The 24343-nt window shown below is 38.7% G+C and overlaps 1 pseudogene; it reads left to right on the top strand.

Moving 5' to 3' along the window:
- Positions 1–1081: 1081 nt before the first annotated feature.
- LOC100355698 (eukaryotic translation initiation factor 2 subunit 2-like) overlaps positions 1082–24343 on the top strand; it is a 135265-nt pseudogene continuing 112003 nt past the window's right edge.

The raw sequence follows: 24343 nt of genomic DNA, 5'->3' as shown, positions 1-24343 counted from the left end.
TAATAGTTAAGTAAATTTTTTAACTGCAGTAAAAAGAAGAGTGGAGCTGTAGCAGATAATCACTCATGGAGAATTTAAAATTCTTCTGGATTCTAAATAGATGAATCAATGAGGACACAAAGTGTTCAAATCTAAAATCACCTGCAGAAGTTTTCCTTTATGTTTTTGTCATTGACTATCTTTGGGTTGAAATGCCTCAAGTTTAATGGATAGCAAAATTATGTAATTAATTTTTATATTCCTAGCACAGTTTCTGGATAGAGTAGGCACTTTACATATAGTGTCCTAATTGTTACTTTGTTACATATACCTGACTTGTATTCTTATCACTTGACCTTCAGACACCATAATTGTAACACATGGTCAGTCAGTCATTTCTTAATGTCAAGCATTGTGATTTATGTGTGTTAGTTTATCAAATCCTCCCAAAAAATCTATATAGATCAAAATTATTTCTATCCTCATATCACAAATTATGAAGCTTATATTCTGTGTGGTTAAGAAATTAAACATGTTATTTATGTAATAAGTGGCAACACCCAGATTTCATTTCAGGTATTGATAGTCTTATGTTTTTAACTGTTTAATGAAATGACCTGAAATTGCATTACATACCAAGATAGAGTTATATGAGTAAAGATTATAATTTATGTGTTTTAGTTTGTCTCCAATATCATAGAAACAGCATAAATAAAATTTAAACAAGGTAGTGGCTGTGTACAGCAGTGAGTAAAAGGGAACAGGGTAATTTTAGCCTTCAAAAAATACAATTTTTCTCTCTTTATGTCATTCTTCCTTTCAAATAAACAATCAGAAAGAAAGAAAGAAAGAAAGAAAGAAAGAAAGAAAGAAAGAAAGAAAGAAAAGAAAGAAAGAGAGAGGAAGAAAGGAAGAAAGGAAGGAAGGAAGGAAGGAAGGAAGGAAGGAAGGAAGGAAGGAAGGAAGGAAGGAAGGAAGGAAGGAGAGAGGGAGGGAGGGAGGGAAGGAAGGAAGGAAGGAAGGAAGGAAGGAAGGAAGGAAGGAAGGAAGGAAGGAAGGAAGGAAAAGAAAGTCAGTCATTCAAGGGCAAGTATTTGGTATAATGATTAAAATGCTTCTTGGGACACCTCATGTCACATCAAAGTCCCTGGGCTGCAGCTTGCTGGTGATGCCCCTGAAAGGCAGCAGGTAATAGTTTGAGTAGACAGGCCCCTGCCACCCACACGAGAGACTGCGTTCCTAACTCTTTATTGGCCTTCGTCTGACCCAGTTCCAACTATAGCAGGCATTTGTGCAGTGAACCAGAAAATCTCTCTCTCTCTCTCTCTCTCTCTCTCTTTCTCTCTCTCTCTCTCTAATTAAATAAAAGTAAATTCTAAAACAGAATTAAAAGAGAAAGAAAGTCATAGAATATACCACTGAAGCTTTTACCAACCAAAGTCCATCTACCCATCTCAGCTGCAGGGTTCAGAAGTTTATGTTAAGAAATGATATGCCGGGGGCCGGCGCCATGGCTCACTTGGTTAATCTTCCACCTTGTGGCGCCGGCATCCCATATAGGTGCTGGGTTCTAATCCCCGTTGCTCCTCTCCCAGTCCAGCTTTCTGCTGTGACCCAGGAGGGCAGTGGAGGATGGCCCAAGTGCTTGGGCGCCTGCACCCGCATGGGAGACCTGGAGGAATCACCTGGCTCCTGGCTTCAGGTCAGCACAGCACCAGCCGTAGTGGCTATTTGGAGGGTGAACCAACGGAAGGAAGACCTTTCTCTCTGTCATTATCTTTCACTATCTATAACTCTACCTGTCAAATGAAAAAAAAATTATTAAAAAAAAAAGAAATGGTATTCCAAGCAAATAGACATTGTTATTCTAGCCTGATAATCACCTGGTAGTTATATATAAAACTCTTACCTAAATTAACAATAGTTACCCAGTTAGCGAAAAGCTGAGTTTAAAGAAAAGAAAAATCCAAAGGAAAATTAGCTTTATTCCCTAAATCCAAGCTACCTTAAGATGCCAAAACCATGTCTCTTTATCCTGGACACCAATATGGAACTACCAGCAATCCCAAAATGGATCTTGATGCTAGGTCTTTATTAACATAGGAAGAATATAAAGAAGACAATAAAATTGAGAAAAATAAAATATACTAAAAGAGATCAAATACTAACAAAGAAATTTCTAAGAACTCCTTTTCTGCTGCATTCACTATCACTAGCCATTGCAGCCAAGATGTGCTTCTTAGAAGTCTTATGGCTTTGACCTATTTGAAAGAGGGCAGTACATTCAATGCTCATTATTAAAATTATTGTGTTCCAGTTACTCTTGCTACCTGTCCAAAATAATTGATGTAAAACTACTATTTTGTTATAATCACAAACTCCAGCAGGGTTCCATGCAACTGGCTTATCTCTGCCCCATTATATTTTTATTATTCCTTAATAGCTAACAGGTTAAGTCATTTGAGAGAATCCTTACATGTCCATTGGTGTCTGATGAAGGCTATTACCATGGATCTCACCTGATCCGAAAGCTGGAAATCTTACTTATGTGCTCTTCATATAAACTTTTTGTGGACTTTTTTAAATATTTATTTTTGTTTATATGAAAGGCAGAGAGGGAGAGAGAGAGAGAGAGAGAGAAATTTCCCATCTGCTGCTTCACTTCCCAAATGGCCACAACCACCCGGGCTGCTCCAGACCAAAGCCAGGAGCCAGGAGCATTCACCAGGTCTCGCATGTGTGTAGCAGGGCCCAGGGACCTGGGCCATCCTCCACTGCTCTCCCAGGCACACAGCAAGAGGCCAAGTGGAGCACTCAGGACTCAAACCTGGGCTCATATGGTGCCAGTGTCAAATATGGCAGCTCTACCCAATACACAACAACAATAACACCTCTGCTGACTTCTTCATAGTAAATTTAACTAAGATTCCTGAGGTGGAATCTCAAAAGAGCAATGGGAAGGGCCCACGTTGTGGTGCAGTGGGTTAAGCTCCTGCCTGAAACGCGAGCATCCCATATAGGTGCCCGTTCAAGTGCTGACTGCTCTGCTTCCAATCTAGCTCCCTGCTAATGCACCTAAGAAGGCAGTGGAAGAGACCAAAACGCATGAGTCCCTGGCACCTGTGTGTGAGACCTGGATAGATTTCCCCGCTCGTGGTTTCAGCCTGGCCTAGCCCTGATTATTGTGGCCATTTGGGGAGTGAACCAGTGGATGGGATACTCTCTCTCTCTCTCTCTCTCTCTTTCTCTCTCTCTCATCTTTCTCTTCCTCTCTGTCACTCTACCATTCAAATAAATAAATAAATAATTTTTATAAAGGAGCTATGGGGAAATGTGTGCCATTTACTTATGTGCTAACATCATGTATAAATAATTGATTGATTTAATTACAAAGAGCATCACATTCACTTCTACCATAATCTTTTAGTCCAAGCAGTCACAGAACTCTGCCTAGGATAAATGAAACAGGTCATGGCCCCTTATTGAATGCAAGTAATTTCAAGGTCACATGCTAAGATCATATGTGATGATAGTGTTACATAATCTCCATAATACATACATCCATTTAATCTACTTTTTTTTCATTTGTGAAAACAAAGAAAATGAGAGTGTCTACCTCATGGAGCTTAGAGGAAATTTAAGTGAGATAACACATACTCAATGCTGTATCTGACACACAATACAATGCTATAAAAATTAACTATCGCTATTATTACCATGAGCATACTCCTAGTTGCTACTTCTTATCTTAAACAATTTACCTTAATTTTATAAAAGTTATATAAATGTCATTTAGCAGATGGAGTTGAACTTGGCAAAATACAATGAACTTACTAAATGCATTTCTCTCAGTAAGCATCAACTCCACTGCAGACAGCAACAAATGATCTGTGTCTAGCTGTCCCTTTACTTTGACTCACACTCACATTCTTAGTTCTTGACATTCCCCACCCTGTCCTAGGATTAATCAGTACATGATATGGACCTGTAAAGTTTCATGATCACTAATTTAGTTTTACAACTACTAGTTATCTCAGGGCCACTGGTAACATGAAGATGAAAGAATTAAATTCCAGATTCTTAAATTCCAAGGAACCATGAATCCATCATCCATGTTCAAAACAAACCATTATAACATAAGAAAACACAAGAAAGATGTTGGAAAATCATGATGAGAAAGGCAATGATGTAAAAATACAAGGTATATGTGAAATATATGAAATATGTTTCTCTTTATATTAATAAAAAATTTTTAAAAACACAAGATGTGTCTGTTGAGCAGGATAGCAAGCTTATACATGTGATTCTTAAGACTCCCATAAGAAAATTATGCGAGATTAGTTTAAAAAAGAGAGATGGCAGTGATCACTGAAGACATTTGATACTCTTACTAGAGCATTAGGATTCACAGCAGAAGCAAATCAAAGTAGGAGCACAGTAGACTCACACTTTTGCCTACAGTGAACCTTGACAAACACAGTGCTACCAGGAACCTGACCAAATGAACACAAAATGTAAAAGAAGCATTTTCCCTGCTCAACTGAAGATGAGTTTGGAGAAATGAGATTACTTCTATTGCCTTTGGCAGTCATTCCTTGTGGAAGAAAACTGGGACTCAAGGACATAGGCTATAAATGACTTTCCAACCCATGTCTTAATCATTTTGAACTTTTACCATCTGTTAATACCCCAAATAATACACACATTTAAACAGCTAAAGTGTGTGGATATTAACTTTTCTTACTAAATGTTTTGTAGGGATTTCTAAGCACTGCAGCACACACCCAGTCCTCTTCCCACAAGGACAGCTAGCTGCAGCACCCCACATAAAGGGAAATAAAGGGGAAATGCAATTTTTAAAATACATCTTTTGGTTTATTCAAAGTAGTAAATCACTCACATTATGAACTTTAGGCTCAATGTAGAGCACATTCATGATGCTTATCATTTCTAAAATTTAAGTTTTATTTCATTTTGCTTTGTTTTGGCTTTTTTTTAGAAAGACTTGGGGACAGGAGGAGGCTTTATGTAACGTGACCAGGTTTAGCTCTCCTGCAGGCAATGTGACAACACTGGCAGATCCAAAATACAATCCCACAGAGGACTGATCTAACCTCACTTTCTGTTCACAGCTTTCACATTAACAGAATAGGAGTGGATTTAAACTCTGCCACTTTAAATCAGCTTTGAATCTTTTATCTAACTCTTCTCCAGGGTTTCAGTGCCATATTGCAATGTTAAAGTGTAAAACTCTGCATCTGCTGAGGCATTTGGCTGGAAAAGCAAGTATGTCAATGGTCGTCCCTCGCTGCCACCACACATATGGATTTTCTGTGTTCAGCTCTGCCATCTGGTCGTTAGGCCTCGATTCACTTTTCATTGAATAAGGACCATCTACCATATCAGTGCCTCTTACAATATGTTATCCTTTTCATGGTGTTATTTTGCAGTTCTTTTATGATGACATATTCTCTTCTCTATAACTTTTCCTAGACAAATATTCTGCAAAGAGCAGTATTCAGAGCTATTTGGAAATAAATAAATAAACCAAAGGATGAACAATGTAAATGGTTCTAATTAAAACAGGAACAATCAAAAATCTAAATAACTGCAAGTCCACTGCTAGAATTCTCACAATTATGAATGCTGTAGAAAGTATTTTGGAAGTTTTGAAGATACACATACAGAAAGCTCAACCCAGAAGAGCCATTTAGCTTTATGAAGAGAAAATGGAGCAATTATTCCTGCCATTCCATTCTCTTTGTTAATGAAGGTGCCCTGGAACTCGAAGGCATGTTCTTCTGTCACAAGGACATGGTGCTACTATGGTGTACTACCCCTACTATGACATGCACCCTACCAAATAATTAACTTCTTCACTTCCCCCTCAAACCTCTTGGCTCCATATTGGGATGAAAGAACAGAGTTTCAGCCAGCAAACAAATATCAACTTACCTTAAAAGTTTTAGGGAAATCCACCAGTAATCAGTCAACTGGATTAACTGGATAACAGTAGACTCAAGCTTGAACTTCATTCACTAGACAGTAATCACAAATAATTTAAAACTTATCTAGAATCTATGTAAAAGTAGATAGTCACTGAGACTAGACTAGCAAGATTTGTATATAATTGAAATATCAATTTTTATTAGTTTATATTCATTTTTTATTTGAAAGGCAGATGTCCACAATAGCAAGGGCTAGGCCACACCAAACCCAGGAGCCTAGAACTGCATTTGGATCTCTCATGTGCTTCAAACCAGGCACTCAGAAATGGGGTGCAGCCATCTCAAGCAGCAGCTTAATCACTGCACCAAATACCTGCCCTGAAAAGTTTATGAACCCACCATACAATTCTACCCTCTCCCCAGATAGCAACTTGCCCATATTCTGTATCCAAATTTAAACAATGTGTGTAATTATATGAGGAATCTTCTAGGGCACCTGTTTAAACCTTACTGAACTCACACACAAATCAACTGAGGCTCCTGTTGAAACACCAAATCAGGGAGGACCTCAATATTCTGCATTTCTGACTATCTCTTAGGTGATACCATTGCTGGGTGTAAGGAGGATACCTAAGTCTATCCTGCCTACTTTTCAAGCTGCTCCAATCTCTGTCTGGGAGAAAGCAACTTCATAAATAAAGGCTTGGAACCACGTTAATTTTCCTTAATAATCATCTTCCATGTGTTAGGTCTGATATAGTAGCACTTTGTTTCATCACCTAAACCTCAGAAATTAGGGGCAACAGTTATAATTTCCTACTTTACCAGAGTGAAAGGTCTTCCTTTTCCTCTGGTTCACTCCCCAATGGCCTCTGCAGCCAGCACACTGCGCTGATCCGAAGCCAGGAGCCAGGTACTTCTCCTGGTCTCCAATGCAGGTGCAGGGACCCAAGCACTTGGGCCATCCTCCACTGCACTCCCGGCCCACAGCAGAGAGTTGAACAGGAAGAGGAGCCACCGGGACAGAATCCGGCGCCCTGACCAGGACTAGAACCCGGCGCCCTGACCAGGACTAGAACCCAGGGTACCCGCGCCGCAGGTGGAGGATTAGCCTATTGAGCCGCGGTGCCGGCCAGGATTCAGTCATTTCTACTGGCTCCAAATCCTGAGCTATTTGAACCGCCTTTTATTGTTTGCTGAGCCACAATCCAGGGCTAAGCCTTTAATAGGTACCTGACTCAGAACTCTTTCCATTTGAAGAAAAATTTCTTAGATCTCTGAAATTGTTGTACATATTTTGTTTCTTTAATTTCTACATGTCTGAAACCTAGGATAATTCTATTATAGTCTAGGCATGCTTGTTAAAAATAAATAAATAAATCTAAATAAGCAAGCTTCAGGCATAAGGAATGAGAAGAGGTAGAATATGATTTCTAAGAGCAAAGTTTTCGGAGTACCAGAGGATAAGTTCAATTTTTTCTTTTCCACTTAATGGTTGTATGGTTTAGGCCAGGGTGATTCTTTGCCTTGAGTCTCAATTTCTTCATCTGCAGAGTGTAAAAATATCATAAAATGCAAAGAGTTATTGTGATAATTACATTTAAATGCAAAATTCTTAGCACCATGCTAGCACATATTATGTCTTCCATAGCCTTTTTTGTATTATAAAGGATTAGCCTTATAATAGAATAATAGGCTGTGTAGTGCAGAAAGGTCCGTACTGGTTCTCAAAATTATTGTACATTGTAATTACCTGGAGAGTTATAAAAATTAATTTATCTTTAGATTATTTCTATTTATTTACTTGAAAGGCAGAAAGAGAGATAGAAGGGGAGACAGAGAGAGATAGAGATAGAGATAGAGAGAGAGAGAGAGAGAGAGAGAAATGTTCCATTTTCTGGTTCCCACACCAAATGCCCACATTCCACAATAGCAGGATTGGGCTATAACAAAGACAGGAGCCAGGAACTCAATTTGGGTATCCCACAAAGATGGCAGGAACCCAAATACTTGAGACAAAACTTGCTGACTCTGAATTTTTGCACTAGCAGCAAGCTGGAATAATGAGAGAAACCTGAACATGAACCAAGTCACTCCAGTATGGCATGCTGTATCTTAAGCCCTATCAAGAACTGAATCAAATGCCTGCCCAATTGGCATTTTAAAACTACTAACACAGTATCCCACCACTAGAATTTCTGATAAATTGCTTTGGATATTAGTAGGGAGGGTTAAAATTTCTCCAGGTAATCCTAATATTTTTAAATCAAAATTTATGCTAAATTTTAGATTCATACAATCAGAGTCTATGTGGGTAAGACCCAAACATAAGTCCAAAGCTCCCTAAATGATTACAATTTGAACCAAATTTGAGAACCACTGCTTCAGATAAAATATGTCAGAAATTTTAATTCCTTAGTATTCATTAAAAAATTGATAACTTGGCCCCATTCATCAGCAATTTTTGTCTCATGTCTTGGATATTACCTACGAGCCTATAGTTTTAAAGGTTTCTTCAGGTCATTTTTAATGAACAGCTGAGATCAAGATCCACCATTTTAGTGGTTCTCAAATTTTAGCATTCATCAAAACAATATGGAGTGGTTATGAAACTGAAGATTCTGGGACCCATCAGAATTTCTGATTTGGTAAACCAAGGATGCAGCCCATAAATCTGAATTTCTAATAATTCTCTTGAATATTGAAGAAAATCTCACTAAATAAAATAATAAACCATGAGGACATGCATACATCCATAATTTAAAAAAAATAATTTGAAGGTTTGCTAAGGCATAGGATATTTATATTTTTACAAAGAACCATATCACAAAATGCTAATTGTGTTCAAGAGATAATATAGTAACTTTACTTGGAGAAGTCTGGCTGACACCACATCAATCCAGTGATGAGAATGATCATCATCAGTTACAGGGCCAATAAAAGGCATGCAACCATTTGATGGATTGTAATGAGAAGTTGGCAACACTACTGGAATTTTCCTGTTAAAGAAGCATAACTTTAATCTAATCATAAAGCAAAAGCATGCAAGCAAAAATTGAAGAGCATTTACCCAACCATTTAAAAAAAAAAAAAAGACCTACGAACTCCTGCAGAATAAAGCACCAATGAGCCCATGATTCTGAATGGAGCAACTTTGGTGGGTGGAACATAAAAAGGGGCAATTGGAAAATTTGAATGAGTCTGAGAACCAGATGGCAGATATGCATACTACATTCCTGATTTGGGATGTTGTATTATGGCTATAAAAGGAGGATATACTTGTCTATATGCAACATCCCCAGAATACTATGGAAAAGTGGGCCATCTGGTTGGCAGCTTCCTCTCAAAAGGATTAGGAAAATAATAACTTTGCTGCAATGTAAATGTTTCTGTAAATTATGATTTTTAAATGAAAATTATTTATAAAATGTTAAGCCATTTCACTCTGCAAAGATCTTTCTTGGAAATAGCTCTAGAATCAAAGGTAGAAAAAACAACTGGGTTTACATTTCAGTAGAGAGAGGAAAAATTACTCTTTGAAACGTCTTATTCAAAATTGGTTTGTGTTGCTTTTTAAAATTTCTCAACTTAAACTGATAACTCTGTAATTCTGTTACTGCTGGTGTGTGTTTTCTCTCAGTGCACACTCAGGTTTCAAAAAGTGAAAACACATACTTGAGGTTATCTTTTTAGATTGTATGATACTTTGCTATTCCTCCCTGCATGTTTCTTTGCAATTTCCCCACACCTCTAACTTACATATTTCTCCACATTCTCTTTAGTAGTTTCCCTTTTTTCTGCCTTCTTCTCATATTTTTGTATTTTCTGCCTATGTGCCATGTACTATAATTCTGGATTAATATTTCTGCCCTATCACTTTGTTTTAGCTCACCTAGTAAAACTATTAGATTCTTTCAGGCCTATTTACTTTTATCTCAGTTTTGATTTTTACCACTGGTAGGCATTTTCTCACATAATGAATCACATTTTTACTACTTTCATCATTTTCTCTACTCATTTTAACCAAGAAATATTTAAATGCATTCATAATACTATGATTACAGTCATCTTTATTCATTCATTTCTCCATTCATTTATTCATTTATTTCACAAACACACATCACACACTTTTAAAATGATAAAGGATGGCATTGCACATGATCAAAGCACAAAAAGTTACAAAATAGCCCTTGATCATAAGTAATCTGCAGTTTCATGGTGACTCTCTAACACAGTGCACAGTAAGTACTAACAGGAAGTGTTGACTCTTCCTTTCTCAGTTGCTATAAATCACTCTGTACATACTTTGTCTGATGAAAGGAAAGCTCCACGTTGGAAGTCATGTTTGAGTTGATGTTGAAATTGGGCTATGATTTTTCCAATTATAGAGTGAAAGCATATATGCCAATTCAGAAAGGAAGGAAAGATACTGACTGTTCAACTAGTCCTTGGTCTGTGGTGTGGTTTCAGTGAAAAGAAATATGGAAGAGAGAAGAGTCAGAATATAATATTAGTACTATTAGTACTATTAAATAAATTAATTTAGAGATAAACTAAGGTGTTGTACTGAACCCATATGAAATTTGAAACTATGAAATAAATGTTCGAGGTTTGATGTACTCAAATAATATATTAGAAAAACTGCTATAGGTAATGAATTTATAAAAAAAATGAAATTTACCCAGGTTATATGCTGTGTGACTCCAGCTAAGAGTCTTGGAGATATACGATTCAAACCTGCACAAAGGCAGCCACCCCAAGAAGAATGATTCTAAGCCAAGGTGCCCAGGAGATGCTCAAGTGATCACTCTGTAGGTACCATGCCTCTGCTTCTTATACCCCTGTGGGCTACTCTGTTGAATCTTTCTACCTGACGTGGTTTTAAAAGTTGAATCTTGAAAACGTAAAACGTAAAAGCTAGGGCTGGCACTAAGGTTCAGCGAGTTAATCTGCTGCCTGCACCGACATTCCATGTGAGTGCTGGTTGGAGTTCTGCTATTTCACTTCTGACCCAGCTCCGTGCTCTGCTAATGCACTTGGGGAAGCACCAGAAGATGGGCCCCTGAATCCATGTGGGAGAACTGGGTGAAGCTCCTGGCTCGTGGCTTCGGTCAGGCCCAGGCTTGGTCCTTGAGGCCATTTGAAGAGTGAACCATCAGATGGAAGACTTCTCTCTCTCTGCCTCTGGCTTTCTCCCTCTCTGTAACTCTGCCTTTCAATAAATAAATCAATCATTTTATAAAGAAAGACAGAAAACCTAAAAGCCATTAGAAATAATATTTGAAAACAGTGAGTTTAGATACAATGAACAAAGACTCAATGCTACTGAGTTCCAGGAAGGAAGATACGTGCCTGAACTAGAGGTGTTACCTTTGGATAAAAAAAAAAAAAAAAAAAAAAAGAATCAGAAGAATTAAAGAATAATTTAGGTAGGAAAAACATTGGAATTTATTATTTGTTAGATATGATGAGGGAATAAATTCCAAATGAATGTCATGCTTTGAGTCTGAATTGACAATACCTATTTAAGTTTCCTGAAATGGTGATAGAAAACAAATTAGAAATAGTCAGTCTGTGGAAGATGAAAGAATTAATTCTATTCTGGGCATTTGAATTTTAGCAGTCTATGGATATTCAAATGAATATGTTCAGCTGGGAAACAGATGTATGTGACAGAAGCCAAGAGATGTCTTGTCTAGAAGATATAAGTTTACAAATCATTATGCTATCAGTGTATGATTAATCCATGACACTAGGTGAAGATTTCAAGGGATAATGCACGAAAAGGGAAAAACTGTGTTGGCTTGAAAACAAAATATGATGAAACTGATGTGTAAGTGTTAGTGGAAGGAATTCAGAATACAACAAGAAGTATTTTCAGACACCAAAGAGAGGTTTCAGGAGATTGATGCTCTTTTCTCCTTCCCATCACCATTTCCTACAGCAATGAGAATAATCTTTAAATAACAGGCTATTGATCTCATTCTTAATCTATCTAAAGCCTTTCAAAGCTTTTAATGACCTTTATAATAAACCTAATCATAAGTTCACAGTGTCCTTTATAACCTAACACCTCTTTCTCCATGCTTGCGTGTCAGTTCTCCTCTCCTTCCTGACACTCTGTTACGGATGCCTTCTTTAATTTCTACCCTCTGTGACTTTACTGTACTCTCTCCTGAGAAATCAACTCACTCTCTATTGTGTAGGATCTCTAGAATAACTCATGTAACGTAACAGCCTTTCCATCTCAAAGGGAAGTTTCACAACTTCCAGGCAAAAGCCAGTACACTCTATCTCTCCTTCAATCCTTTTTTATCTTTTCCATAGAAATTATCACAAATAAGAGTTAGTTACTAATTTTTCTATTTATGAACTGTCTTTTCAAGCAACTTGATTATTACTTTGATGTAAGCCTTTATTTATCATCTTAATGTCTCCAACGCTTAAAACAGTATTGAGGAATTTGTTTTAGCCCAGTATAGCTGTGTTTAAAAAAATAGTAGATCGTTGAAACATAAAATAGAGTGCCAACAATAAAGTAATAATTATGAACAACACTCTATACAAAAGTTTTTTTTTTTTTTTTTGGACAGGCAGAGTTAGACAGAGAGAGAGAGACAGAGAGAAAGGTCTTCTTTTCCATTAGTTCACCCCTAAATGGCTGCCAGAGCCCGCGCTCCCCCTATTTGAAGCCAGGAGTGAGGTGCTTCCTCCTAGTCTCCCACGCGGGTGCAGGGCCCAAGCACTTGGGCCATCCTCCATTGCCTTCCTGGGCCACAGCAGAGAGCTGGAGTAGAAGAGGAGCTACTGGGACAGAATCCAACGCCCCAACCGGGACTAGAACCTGGGGTGCCGGCGCTGCAGGCAGGGGATTAGCCAAGTGAGCCGCGGCGCCAGCCTATATACTAGTTGAATATGCATTATCCAATACATCTGCCACAAAGTATTTCAGATTTCAGCCTTTTTCAGATTTTGTAAAATTTGGATGGATTACACTAGTTTAGCATTCCTAACCTGAAAATCTGAAATCAAGACAGCTCCCCCATCCAAAGCTTGTTGAATATCATGACAACACTCAAAAAATTTTGAATATCAAAACATTTTTGTATTTCATCTTTTCAGTTTAGGGATGTCAACCTTCACTGTGGAAGTTAGCACAAAGCATAAAAAACAAAAGGTGCAGGAAATTTCCACTTTATTTTATCACATAAAGTCATTAGTAATATTTGCCCCTAAAGCTTCGGTGGAGTAGAGTTTGCATGTACTGAATTGCAATGCACTTATGGTTCTGTGAGGAAGCATGTGAGGTATACTGGAAACAACCTAGATGACTGTTCAGACACAGATAAAACTTGAAGGAGATGCAGAGGACTGAAAGTGGAAGGAGAAATATATAGAAAGTACAACATTAAAATCTGAAGAAGTATAAAACATTAAAGAAATACCAAGTTTCAGAAGTGATACTTAATATGAGGGTTCTTTGAAAGTTTCATGGAAAGTGCATACTAAGAAAAAGCTCTGATAGATATCAAAATTATTTTGTATCAAAAGAATCTTATCTTTTAATTTAATTTTTACAGAGAATCTTTTTAAGTACCTGAGGAATGTCAAATCAGAAAATTTGTTATTATGGACATTCTTATTTAATCTTTGAATTTGTGTATTCTTAGGCTAACTTATTCTGACTGCTGTGGGGAGCAACTGGGAGCAACTCGGGCTAGACTAAGTTACTGGAATTAAGACTTATTCTATGCATCTGCTCTCCCACAATATGGCGCTGAGAAGGGAGAAACAGCTTCTACTCAGCTGCCTCCAGTTCAACCAATAAACTGTAGGACCTGCTCCTGATTGGAGGAGAGCAGCGTACTCGGCGTGTGGGTAGCAGAGTTGGGATTGGTGGAAGAGGACTATAAAGGAGGAGAGAGACAACATGCACCAGGAACATCTAAGGGGAACACCTGTGCAGCCCCCGAGAGAGCCGGCCGGCGGTGTGCCGCTCCCCCGCGGAAGTGGGGAAAGTGGCCAGGGAGAACCGCCCTTCCCCGGAGGTGGAAGGGATGGTAGCCAACCCGGGAAGAACCAGCAGCAAACCCGGGGAGGGCTGAGCAGACGAAAGAACAGCGCAGGGTCCTGTGTCGTTCCTCCATGAAGAGGGGGAGCAACAGACTGCTAATATTAACTTTTGAATGAGAACAAAAAAGAGAAAGTTTTCTAGAAAAGCTAGAAAAGAAAATTTAGAAAGCAAATATCTGCTACAATTTTTGAGAAAATTGGTATGTTCCTCAGGGTTTAGACCTTGAGAATTTTCCTTTTCACTCTTAAAATCATAGGACAAGAAATCAGTTACTGTACATAAAGAGTGCTTCTTAGTGGTGAATTGAATAGCTTTAGACTTCATTTGTCCACCAAATGGAGTTGTGCTCCCTGACGTAAGAGCCACGTGGAGTTCTTATGATAACACTGTTTAAAATAACAGACATAGCATTTTAGTTTCTGCTTGGGATAACCATGTGCCACACTGAAGTGCCTAAAGTCAAGCCACTGATGTTCCTCATTTCAACATGCTGTTAATGTGTACCCTGGAAGGCAGCAAGTGATGGCTCAGGCACTCGGGCCCCTGGCTCTCACATGGACCTGGAGTGAGTTTCCAGCTCTCACTTTCTTCCTGGCCCAGCCTTGACTATTGAGGACATCTAGGGAGCAAACCAGCAGTCCTGGCTGCTTCACTTCCAATCCAGCTCCCCGCTAATATGCCTCAGAGAGCAACAGAAGACCCAGGTGCTTGGGCCCCTGCATCCATGTGGGAGACCTGGAAGAAGCTTCGGGCTACTGGCTTCGGCCTGGCCCATCCCTAGCTGTTGTGGTCATTTAGAGAGTGAACCAGCAGATGGATGACATCTCTCTGTCTCTCCCTCCCTCTCTATAACTCTACCTTTAAGATAAACAAAAAATAAATCTTAAAAAAAAAAAGACTTTAATTTAACTTGATAAAAAACTAAAACACACTTATTAGACACCATGTGACTGCCAAGTTACATAGCAGTTTTGGAAGAGATAGCAGACTAGTTGAAAACTTTAATTTCAGGGAGTTATAATTCATTCAGTACTCAACAAATATTTATTCATTAAACATTCATCAAATACCTAAAACTCAGTCAGAAATAAGATAATAAATGGAATTGCTATGGAATATGAAATAACATTATCAAGCATATATTTTAAGATTCACATTTTAATTGTTTTAGGAATACAGAAGAGGGATTATTTTGAGGTCTGAGTTTTCTGAGAGAGCTATATGGAACAAGATTGAGAATAAATTTGAAAAAATTAAGATGTGAATTGACAGCCGGCGCTGCAGCTCAATAGGCTAATCCTTCGCCTGCGGCGCGGGTACCCCGGGTTCTAATCCTGGTCAGGGCACCGGATTCTGTCTCGGTGGCTCCTCTTCCTGTTCAGCTCTCTGTTGTGGTCCTGGAGTTCAGTGGAGGATGGCCCAAGTGCTTGGGCCCTGCACCCGCATTGGAGACCAGGAGAAGCACCTGGCTCCTGGCTTCGGATCAGTGCAGTAAGCCGGCTGCAGCGGCCATTGGGGAGTGAACCAGCGGAAAAAGGAAGACCTTTCTGTCTCTCTCTCTCACTGTCCACTCTGCCTGTCAAAAAAAAAAAAAAAAAAAAAAAAAAAAAAAAAAAGAGAGAGAGAGATGTAAATTGACAAAGGAAAAAAAAAAGCTAGCCATTTTAAAGAAAAAGAATAACATGAGTGAATGCTTGAATATTCAAGTATATCCTTCCATGCAGGGCCCTGAACATTGGGAGAATTTAGTATCTATTTCTCAGGATGAGTAAAGAGTGATTTTGGATCGTTTAGCAGAAAGCACCAAATGTTAAGCCGAGTTTGAATTTGATCCAAAAGACAATAGGTGAATAAATATAATAATATCTATTCTAACCTTGAATGTCTTTAAATCTAAAAGTATCTGGATACACTTAGCTTGCATATTACTTACCTATTACAGTAATTTCACTTTCAATGTGATTCATGCTTTTTTTCTTCATGTATGAAATGTATACTTTGGTTTATTTTAATTTTCAAAATACCTATAAATTAAAGTTTAAATGATTCATTAAAGATGAAAGCAGATCTCATTGCTTAACTAAAAGCAATATTATAGGAAATTACACAAGTATAAATTTTCAAAGGTATATAATAAAATACATTTTAAAAGATGTTTTTCATTCCCTGCAATGGACCAAATTTAACTTTCCCTTATGGTATTATTAAATTGATTTAAGTGAGCCTAGTATCTCAAAAATTTTAAATTATTGCTTTTCAATGACTGTTCTCATTTGTTAGAAGACTGATTTTTCTGCAATATTTTCCCTCACTATACATTTGCAAAATCCATTTAGCATTTTTCACCTTTATACCCCTTTTATTAGCTTTATTTCACACTGTTCTTTTCATTTTTCTACATGGTTGTTTCTAGATTTGATTTTGTGACATACGCCATTATTAGATTAGGATGAATTTCAAAGCATAATCTCTAGGCCAACAGTCATCTAATTATTCTTTTTATCCAACAAAGCATTTATATGAACAAACTCATATGCTTAAATCTAAAATATAAAACTAATAAATGTGAGTTATTTTGTTAAAATGGATAGTAGATGCTCAGCATTCTCTGCCCCTTCTCCCATCACTGCAGTTCCCAAGAAAGCTCCAAATAATTCCTGTAGTTTTGTTGTTCAATGCATGAAAGAAACTATTATGCATGTCCAGCTCTGTTAATTATTCATCTTTAATGTTATTATGTATCATTGAACAAGCAGTAATATCTTCAGTTATGAGACATAATCTACAGGTTTTAATTTTTCCAGGGATAAAACACAGAAAACTGAGCAATGGATTCCCTTACATACAGATCTTGTGGCATTTTGTTTGATTTTCTTCTATAAATAAAAATTGAGACACTGATATGTAGCAGACACCATCCAACCAATATATTTTGAGGACTGTACTTGGTCAGATAAGAAAAGTTGAGCAAATCTTTTATATCTTGCACGTTTTAACCTTAAGGGTACACATTTGTATTCATTTGCCAGTTTTCCAGTGTAGAACCAGTCTTTCCCTGGATTGTGAATTTTCTGTCTAGAGTTGTGTCTTTTTTTCCTTTACATATATCACAACCAAAATCCATTTTTGATAATTACCAGGGCAAATTTCTTTAAAATGAATAGAAACTTTACAACTCTGACTCTTGTACAGTGTCTTTGCCACAGTTAGCTTCAGAGCACTTTGTGAAGATTTAAGGTCATTGAATAAAATTGATGTCATTAGAACCTAGCACAAATGCTTTTGACTCTGGATTAGTAATGCATGTTGAGTTGATCTCAAAGAAAAGAAATGCTTCTGTATTGTGATGATTGCCTTTATTGCGTTAATTTGACAAGGTTAAGTAGTACTTAGAAATCTGGAAAAGCACTGTTTTGGGTATGCCTATGAAGATATATTTCCAAGTGAGATTAGCATATGAATCTGAGTGGGCTAGGTGGGAAACCTGGCCTTGATTTGGTCTCTCATTGAGAGATCTTGAAACAAACTGAACTCCTACCTCAGGTGTCAGTTGCCAGCCTTTGGACTCCAGGATTTACATCCACAGCCCTCTTGCTAACAAGAGCTTAGCTCTTGACCTTGAACTGAGACTCACAACCTTGGCTTCCCTGGTACTGAGTCCTCTTGACTTGGGCTGAATCTGACTACCAGCATTTGCGGGTTGTCAGTCTGCAGATTAGCCTGTCATGGCACTTTTCAGCTGCCATAATCGTGTGAGCCTAAACCCATCACAAATCCCCCTTAATATACTCATATACTTTGCTGCACTTTCAAACGTGCCTAATGGACAGATCAGAGTTTTTGAGACACTGACAATAGCAGCAGACCGGGGATAGGAAGGGAGATAAGAAGCACCATGGACAGGGCGCTTTATAGTGAAAGCATACACTATCCGTGCTCCATCAATCTGAGACTTCCTGTAAGCTTTCTTGTGCATGGAGTTGCACAGGAAATCTCTGTAGCACAGGTGGATATACAAGTGATTAACTGAACAAAAGCCCTATTATTCTGAATGACATCAGCATTGTTCTCCACTATGTCTTGGTGTCCAACACATCACAGTGAGTGGTTGACAAACATTTGTTGACCATCTGCATAAACACATGAGAAAGTGATATATACTGAATTTGCAGTACCTTGATTCCAGATTTGTGTGCTATCAATCTCTGTAGTCTTCTCTAAGGATATCAACAGCCTACTTAAAATTCAACTTGAAACTTCTCTTAAGATTTAATTCCAAATACCATTTGGACATTGCTTTGATATTTCCGTACATTTTATTAGGGTCCTTTATTTACCTTTGTTCCTGGGTTTTATTCACAGGGGAAACTCACTCAGGGAAAGCATGAGATATTATTCTGTCAAATTTATTTTGTAGCTTCCTTTAAAAATAATGGATTTTATTATTTAGGATAATTTTTCATTTATAGAAAAAAATGAGCAGGAAGTATAAAGAACTCCTTTATAACACTATATCACCCCCTTCTCCATTACTACCACTATTTCTCTTATCACATGGTTTACATTAGTTGGGTACATTTATTACAAGTGATGAACCAATATTTATAAAATATTAGTTACTAAAAGCAATAGTTTACATAACAATTCATTCTTTTTGTTGAATAGTTGGAATTTTGGCAAATGTATAATGACATGTATTTACTATTATAGTATCACAGAATAGTTTTTCTGTCCTGAAAATCCCCTGCACTCACTCTACTGATTCCACTTACCCCTTACTCCCCAATCTCTAATAACCACTGATATTTTCTACTAGTGCTTTAGTTTTGCCTTTTCTAGTATCCCATGTAATTGGAATTTTTTTTTTAATTTTTTTTTTTTGACAGGCAGAGTGGACAGTGAGAGAGAGAGAGAGACAGAGAGAAAGGTCTTCCTTTGCCGTTGGTTCACCCTCCAATGGCCGCCGCGGCCGGCGCACTGTGGCCGGCGCACCGCACTGATCCAATGGCAGGAGCCAGGAGCCAGGTGCTTTTCCTGGTCTCCCATGGGGTGCAGGGCCCAAGCACCTGGGCCATCCTCCACTGCACTCCCTGGCCACAGCAGAGGGCTGGCCTGGAAGAGGGGCAACCGGGACAGAATCCGGCGCTCCGACCGGGACTAGAACCCGGTGTGCCGGCGCCGCTAGGCAGAGGATTAGCCTAGTGAGCCGCGGCGCCGGCCGTAATTGGAATTTAAGAGTAGCACTTGACAGTGTTCACCTGAATTTTCTCCATGTCATTTCATGGTATGATAGCTCATCCTTAATGAATGAATGAATTAATTTGTTTTTTAATTTATTTTATAACTGAAGAATTAGAAACAAAAAGATGGTGACAGAGTCAGACAAAGACCTCCCATTCACTGATCCACAGCCCAAATACCAACAACAGGTAAGGCTGTGTCCAGGCTAATCCAGGAACCTGGAACTCAAATCGAGATCTCCCCTTTGAATGCAGTAGTGACTGCAACCGTCACTACTACCTCTCAGGATCTGCATTAGTGGGAAGCTGGAGTCTGGAAACAGCACCGGGGATTGAGCACTGGCACTCTGGTATGGGATGTGGGCACTTTAACCTTCAGATTAACCATGTACTGTGGCTCATGGAGAATAATATTCCATTGTATGAAAGTGCCAGTTTTTATTTATTCCCTTATTGGTTGCTGTGGCCTCATTTTTATCTTTTTTTTTTTTTTTTTTTTTTTTGACGAGCAGAGTTAGACAGTGAGAGAGAGAGAGAGACAGAGAGAAAGGTCTTCCTTTTCCATTGGTTCACCCCCCAAATGGCCAGTATGGCCAGCATGCTGAGGCTGGTGCGCTGCACTGATCTGAAGCCAGGAGCCAGGTGCTTCCTCCTGGTCTCCCATGCGGGTGCAGGGCCCAAGCACTTGGGCCATCCTCCACTGTCTTCCCGGGCCACAGCAGAGAGCTGGACTGGAAGAGGAGCAACCGGGACAGAATCCGGCGCCCCGACCAGGACTAGAACCTGGGGTGCACAGTAAATCATTTACATTTTAAATACAATTACTTTCCAATACTAATGCTGATATTTCTATTTTCAAAATTCTGAAAGGATCATACTTCTACTTTTTTAACTTTAAGATATATTTTGGATATAAAAATACATTTCAAAGAGTTTTAAGTCAATCAATATCCTAAATAGCAGAAATGCTTCATCCCATATTTTGTCTGTTCCTGACAGTGGTGATGACACAAGCATTCACAAATGTAATTAAGCCTTATATTTATGCAAACAATAGCAACTGCATAATTGCTATATTCTTGTCTCTCAGCTAAAAATTGAGATATATTGATGAAAAATTAAATATGTTTTCAAACCTTAGTTCTTGTGTCATTATGATAGATGAAAAGGGTAGCAACATTTATTTTAACATGAGGATAATTTTCCCTATATTATTATTCCTGGTTTGAGTTTACAGTATTTGAAGCATTATTTTGTGGATTTATCTTTTTTTTGACTGACAGAGTTAGCATTGGTTCACCCCCAAAATGGCCACCACGGCCTGAGCTATGCCGATCTGAAGCCAGGAGCCAGGTGCTTCCTCCTGGTCTCCTATGCGGGTGCAGGGCCCAAGCACTGGGGCCATCCTCCACTGCCTTCCCAGGCCACAGCAGAGAGCTGGACTGGAAGAGGAGCAATCAGGACTAGAACCCTGCGCCCATATGGGATGTTGGTGCCGCAGGCGGAGGATTAACCAAATGAGCCACGGTGCTGGCTCCATGGATTTATCTTTAAAGTCACATAATTGAACTTTTCCACCCATCATTTTCCTCAAAAATGAAACTTTCTTTTTTGTTTTGTGTGTTTCCTAACTATATTACTAAACCCTTAAGCATTTTCAGTTCCTCTGCTTCTTCATTTTTATAAGTACTTATTAAGATTTCTACTTTTCCTTTGATATTTTTGAGCTATTAATATTTATCATATAAGAAATCCTAAAGCTCTTCATTGTAAGTCGCCCTTTAGAATCACAGAAAAGAGAGAAACAAACTTCCATTTCCAGCGTTTTCTGACCTCTTTATTTTTTTCCATATCCTAACACAGATGATTTCTTATACTATGGAAAAATTAAGGATGCTAACCAACATTCTTCTCTCTACGTAATGTCACATTCTAAATGTATAATCAACACTAAAAACCATGTCCTCTGCAACCCTCCTATCCTCGCAGGACATCTCACTAATGTATCATCTTCCAATCAATAACGTCCCCTGTTGATAGAGTACCGGGTAAGGACGCCTTTCTTTCTCACACAGATATTTCAAACTGGCCTAATTACATTGTCTTGTGCTTGGAATCATTACAGCAGCCTTCTCTGTATACAAAAGGGAAGATACACAGGTGCAGAAGAATCTAGTGGGGTGAAACTATCATCTTCCTAAATCCACTGCACGAAAAGGAGTCCTATTAAAGAAAGCAGACAGAAATCAAGGGGACAAAGTTTTTCCACTTTTGCACTGTTGTATGTGCAGCTACTTGCCATAAGCATTCCTTTCTGTCTGTATCCTTCTCCCTTCCTGTTGCTATTCCCTGTTTTCTTCTTATAGAAATTTCCCAGTCCTTCCTTCATTTTTCTTCTTCTTTCACTCTTTCCTTCTGTGCCTCCTTTTCTCCTTTCTCTTTTTTTCCTTTCTATCTTTCTTCTTGGACTTGATGATTTGATAAATTTTGCAGCAGTGAGAAAGATGAACTTATAGGGGATTAGCTAGTATTTGTAGAAAACCATTGGGAAAATGTGGTAATTTTCCAGTCCAAGATATGGACAGGTTTTGAAATGGTGGCCCTAAGAAAGGTTAAAAAAAAAGAAAGGAGAGATGTGAGAGGGATTGTGAAGACAGAATTCATAGTTCCACATTCCTGTGGGGCAGAGACAGGGTACCATAGCACAACTTCAGGTCACTTAGGGAGTTATTTGCACATCATAACTATGCATTTTTCAACTGCTAATTCAGTCACTGCAATGTGAACTTCAACATTCTCCCTTTATAACAATACAATAAATAAATCAGAGGAAAATTAATGAGAAAATAAATATCAAAGAAGCAAGCAAGATCCACGTGGAAAATCAACAACAGTTTATAATTCAGTTCAATCAGGTGCTGGGGAATTGGCTACTATGCAATCTGAAAGCAAGTGCACTTTTCTGTGTAAAATCTGATTGAGTCTGAATGTTGGCTATCTGTGAACACAGAATTTTACATAAGGTGTACAGTGGGCTTGCATGTTTAGATGTGCTAAAATATGCACTTGAAAAAAAAAAGAGACATTTCTCTCCCATGACCTCTTTGGAAAAGTAATACCATTGGGCATCACGCCTTGGAAACCCACATGGCACAGTTAATGAAAAGCCAGGAGTTTGGAAAGAATATTGAATTTGAAAGTCTCTGAGAGTGTTCCCCAAATGGGTTGTTAAGTCCCTGTGACAGAGAACATTAGTGCTAGATGATGACAGTCATTCGATTCTAAACACAAACCATATTGTCTGTGATTAAAGGCAGATGCTGGGGAGGGCATCCAGGGCATTGTAGCCAGACCTGCGTTAGAACAATCCCTTGGTGATTTCAAGGCTGCGACCAATAGTAATAATAATAATCATAATAAAATAAAACAAAATCTGCCTTTGGCCCCATATTGAATGGTCAATATCCATGACTTCTGAAAGTTTAAGGTCCACTTTTTCCACCTTGGGAGAAAGACACAAAATTCTTCTTTATATTGTTTTTTTTTCTTTCACAGAATATAAAGAAGTCAAAATCAACAAAGCCCAAACAACAATAGAAAGATATTTGCAGCAATCATTTAGAGAATGAGTGAGAGTGGGTGAGCCTCTGTTTGCCTTTAAATCTTTGTACTTGTTTGTCTATATGGCTTGTTAGGCGAAGTTAATGAAAAGCAAGTTGATTAACCTGTTTTTTGTCTCTGTAGTATTCTAATACAGAAAAACATAATTATTTTTGTTTTGATTAATTTTCTAGCACTTTTAATTTATTGAAAGACAGACAGACAGAAAAAGATCTTCTATGCATTGGTTCACTACCCATACGGCTGCAGTAGCCATGTCTGGGCCAGTCCAAAGCCAGGAGCCAGGAAGTTCTTCCAGGGCTCCCACTTGTGTGGCAGGAGTTAAGCACTTGGACTATTTTATACTGATTTCCCAGGCACATTAGTAGAAAGCGGGATCAGAAGAGGAGCAACCAAGACTGGAATTGGCACTCTGATATGAGACCCAGTGTTACAAGCAGTGTCTTAATCTCGTGCACCACAACACTGGACTATTTATTGATAACTTTTTCTATAAGTAATTATAGTATTTTGGTGAAATATTCATTCTTTTTTAATGTATAGATTATTCTTAGGAATATGGATGATTGGTCAACTTTTTTAAAAAAATATTTTTTTATTTATTTGAGAGGCAGAGTTACAGAGAGAGAATGGGAGATATAGAGAGAAAGATTCTCCATCCACCAGTTCACTCCCCAAATGGCAGCAGCCACTGGAGCTGGACCGAAGCCAGGAGCTTTATCGGGGTCTCCTATGTGGGTGCAAGGGACCAAGCAATTGGGCCATTGTCCACTGCCTTCCCAGGCCATAAGCAGAGAGCTGGATTGGAAGAGGAGCAGCTGGGACATGAACTGGCACTGATATGGGATGCCAGTGCCACAGGTGGAGGCTTAGCATACTTCACCACAGCACCAGCCCCTCATTCTCCTCATTCTTTCTTTAAACTCACATTTATGTGATATAAACTAATTCTTTACATCACTTATGGTGTATATCACATCAGGTTTATTAGAATTACATATGTGTGTGTGTGTGTGTGTATCATCCAAATCTGTGCTAGCTCATAAATAACTTAGAGTGAAAGGCTGTATTCATCTAACATTAATTTAAAAATTATACATCCAGATTATCTATAAACCTTATATGGGTTATGTCACTCCCCCTCTTCATGGAGGAACGACACTAAACCCTGCCTAGGTTTCCTATCCGAGTCACGGCACCATTATGTCGCTCCCCCTCTTCGCGGAGGAACGACACAGGACCCTGCGCTGTTCTTTTATCTGCTCGGCCCTCCCCGGGTTTGCTGCTGGTTCTTCCCGGGTTGGCTACCATCCCTTCCACCTCCGTGGAAGGGCGGTTCCCCCTGCCACATTCCCCACTTCCGCGGGGGAGCGGCACACCGCCGGCCGGCTCTCTCGGGGGCTGCACAGGTGTTCCTTCAGATAGATGTTCCTGGTGCATGTTGTCTCTCTCCTCCTTTATAGTCCTCTTCCACCAATCCC

This window comes from Oryctolagus cuniculus, chromosome 10 (genome assembly GCF_964237555.1).
Source record: "Oryctolagus cuniculus chromosome 10, mOryCun1.1, whole genome shotgun sequence".
Classification (NCBI taxonomy): domain Eukaryota; kingdom Metazoa; phylum Chordata; class Mammalia; order Lagomorpha; family Leporidae; genus Oryctolagus; species Oryctolagus cuniculus.
This window is presented reverse-complemented; position numbering and strand designations above follow the sequence as displayed.